Genomic DNA, 3480 nt, shown 5'->3' on the forward strand with positions numbered 1-3480 from the left:
ATACTACGTGATTAATTTTGATGCAATTACTACGTGATTGCAAATTCTTTCTGTGTGAGCGATGTTATCTTGGCGACTACAATCGTAAAATTTCCAAGTGATTCTTCTGAATATGACCATTCGAATCATACAGTGCATCGTCCAGATTTCTGACACTCTTACGCGGTTTGAATGTGAAACTTTACGCGGTGTAAAGGTGAAACTTTGCCGTGGTTTCTTCATGAGTGTCTAGTTCTAAGCAGTGGCGTAGCTAGGATTTTTCCAGCGAGGTGGGGCACAGGGGGGCCTTACATTTTCGTGGGGGGGGGCACAATATATAACTTTTCTTTGTATTATACTGTTCTAACGGCATTGTTTTTAATTCAAATTTTCTGCAAATTTTAAACTTCAGTTGCATTGCAAATAGAAGCGGTGGCGCTACAGCACTGGCGTGACCTTGTAGCATAGAACTAGAATAGAAGTTCTATGCCTTGTACACGTCCTTCAATCATATCTTGTCTTTTTGGGCCATTCAAAAAGTGAGACCGACATAGTGCAATAATAATTTCTCCCAGCAACCGTTTCGTTTTTCAACTGTATACATTATATGAGTTTACAATCTGTACACTGTACTATATACGCACACAACACGCACGAACACATGGTGATATCTAGCCGACCAGGCTGTACTACACTAGACTAACGTCGACTACACACTGACTTTCCTATCGGTATATGGAAGGTATATGGAAGGTATATCGGTATATGGCCATTTCTTGGAGCTGGGTGATGTCACGAACATAGAAATCTATGTCTCTCTCTCTCTCTCTCTCTCTCTCTCTCTCTCTCTCTCTCTTTCTCTTTCTCTCTCTCTCTCTCTCTCTCTCTCTCTCTCGCGCGCGCGCGCTCTCTCTCTGTCTCTGTCTCTGTCTCTCTTTCTCTGCGTCTCGCTCTATCTTACACTCTATCTCGCTCTATCTCTCTCGCGCGCGCGCTCGCGCTCTCCCCCTCTCTGTCTCTCTCTCTCGCGCGCTCTCCCCCCCCCCTCTCTCTCTCTCTCTCTCTCNGAACGTGGTGAATATTCGGGACAGTGGCTAGCTTCCAAAAAGCTCCAGTGGCTGAAATGCACTCGAATATTCTCATTAATTAAACAGGTGTCGTACATTCGTTGCTGTGCAAAGATTAGTTTCGCTGTATCGTCAGAGGTGTGTATGTGTGAGCCATAGGCTGAGCTGGGTATGAGCGAGGCCCATACTCGTAAATCGAATAGGCAGAATAAAAAGTTGAACATATTTAGAGCTTCCCGTATGGTAGTTAGGCGTTTATTAGATTTTAGTGCCGCAACGACGGCTAAAAAATTAGAAATTGCATATTTACAATCGCCTCGAATGATTTAGATTGGTTTCACGCGGAAAACGCATAAAGGGTACTCTATAAATAACATCACAACGTGATCAGTACAAAATATTGCGATATTATGATGCTAGATTTAGAAATGTCTAACCGACCATGGAATGCTAGTATGTCTGTCTAGATATATCCGTCTAGCTGTCTCTGTCTGTACATCTCTGTTTATATCATACATCTATACTCCTTTGACAGCATCTGCAGCGAAACTTGCGTATATGCCGGCGCGAAATAAATGTTTACACTTATAATATATTAACGATATTTTCTTTTTGTGATCTTGCGATGAACACGTGTAATAGCCATGTCTTTGTGCCATAGTCTACGCATTTACGCAGAATGTCTATATTTTCTATATTATATTTTATACATGTCTATATACGCAATTAATGACCACGCGTGATTCTGTCTAATAAAGATTTTCTGAACTCAAAACTGTTTATTTTTTGCGGGTTTTATTTTTGCGGATACGAAGCGACGTTATCAATAATTTCTTGCCGTTATAATACACACGCAGCTAATCATATACAGCTACGCCACTGCTGCCACTACGTCTACTACTACTGCTGGTGCTGCTGCTCTACGTACTGTGGCTGCTCAATGTAGTGCTACTACTAGCTGCTGGCCACTAGTGCTGTACTACTGCTGCTACTCGCTACTACAGTACTGACTTATTAGCTTACTATTACTACTACTACTACTACTGCTACTGACTACTACTAACTACTAATACTATTGCTACTTGCGTCACTACTTACTACTACTACTACACTACCACTACTACTGCTGCGTTCCATGTTGACCAACAAGTATAGTCATTCCATTGCCTTGTGGAATCAGCAGGCCAATGTCGTCGGTTATAATTATATATGTACAAATAACGACAAAAATGATAACAATTTATCGGTCGTACGATCAGTTCCGCAACACATACGTTGTGCAGTCACTTTCCCATCTTTCGCTCCCCCTTCTCTCTCCTTCTTCCTTTCCCTATCCTGTCCCTTTTGCTCTCTCTCTCTCACACACTCTCTCTCTATCTCTGTCACTCTCTCTCTCTCTCTGTCGCGTCTCTCTCCGCTTCTCTTCTCTCTTCCTCTCTCTCTCTCTCTCTCTCTCTCTTTCTCTCTCTCTCCCTCTTCGCCCTTTCTCTCTCTCCCTCTCCCTCCCTTTTCTCTCCCTCTCCCCCCTCTCTCTCTTTCTCTACCCTTCCCCCTCTCTCCCTCTCTCGCTCTACCCCTCCCTCTCTTTCCCCCCTGTCTCTCTAACTGCCTGCTCGCGCCCCCCCTTCAGTCGTGTGTTGGTCTGTCGGTAGCACGCTGGTCACAGCAATGCCGTCGTCATGCCATGTCTCTTTCATTTGCTGCGCCGTGGAACCGCCGCGCCGTACTCCGCGCATACATCGCCTCACCATCTGTCAGCGAGCGTTCTGGCGAGCCTTCTCCTTGCTTCTACGCGGCGACGATGACCGGTCGTCCCCGGTCCGCGGAGCGGTACCGTGCCGCCACGGCTTCTACTGTAAGGGAGGCGTTGTCGTCACCCGGTTGGCTCGCCGGTCGTAAGCATCACTCTTTCCCTTCATGTCCGAGACCCCCGCGGTTGGACCACGCGATGTCGTAAGGCCTTCGGACGATGGTAGGTTATGAGAACACCGTACGTCGGCCATAGCACATCTGGAGGACGCTGTAAGAGAAATAGAGCAGTAGGGATTGACAGAGATGCGACTCAGAGGCGAGAGAAAGGACGCAAAGAGGGGAGAGAGACGCGCCCCGACCCGGAGAAAATTGGAGACGAGGTTTCGGGACCGCGCGCCAGCACTGGAGAACAATTGGAAGAGGGAGAGACTGAGCGCGCGGCGATCGTGTGTTCGCAAGATTTTTTACAACAAGCATTTCAGCAAACCAAGCCGACGTTGTATGCTAGTACTTACTTTCCGCTGTTGAGACATACTGTTATATATTATAGCGTGTTTGGCGAAACTGCTGCTTGGAGCAGGCTTTCGCGACGACACAATACTGCGCCACTAACGATGCCATTAATTACATTAATGATGTCATTAGCGCCCTGGTAATTAATCCGATTCGAACCCAGCACCTG

The sequence above is a fragment of the Priapulus caudatus genome, unplaced genomic scaffold (genome assembly GCF_000485595.1).
Source record: "Priapulus caudatus unplaced genomic scaffold, Priapulus_caudatus-5.0.1 Scaffold301, whole genome shotgun sequence".
NCBI lineage: Eukaryota > Metazoa > Priapulida > Priapulimorpha > Priapulimorphida > Priapulidae > Priapulus > Priapulus caudatus.